The sequence below is a fragment of the Acanthisitta chloris genome, unplaced genomic scaffold (genome assembly GCF_000695815.1).
Source record: "Acanthisitta chloris isolate BGI_N310 unplaced genomic scaffold, ASM69581v1 scaffold2452, whole genome shotgun sequence".
In the NCBI taxonomy this organism is placed as follows: Eukaryota; Metazoa; Chordata; class Aves; order Passeriformes; family Acanthisittidae; genus Acanthisitta; species Acanthisitta chloris.
The window spans coordinates 10,426-10,648 of record NW_008659695.1 but is presented as its reverse complement, the minus strand read 5'-3'; positions in this window follow the sequence as shown (position 1 = coordinate 10,648).

Genomic DNA, 223 nt, shown 5'->3' with positions numbered 1-223 from the left:
TACTCTCTGCCTTTGGGATCATGCTGCAAACCCAGAAACCTTCCCCAAGTTTCCAGAGGAAAGGAAAAAACACCTCCACCTTTGCCTAAACTTGAAGCTCCCCTTAAAACACCAGGATGAAATGGTCAGTTTCTGAAAGCAGTGGTCATCCAGCTCTTCCTGGAGCAACAGGAATCATATAACAGTTGGGTTGGAAGGGACCTTAAAGATCATCTCGTTCCAA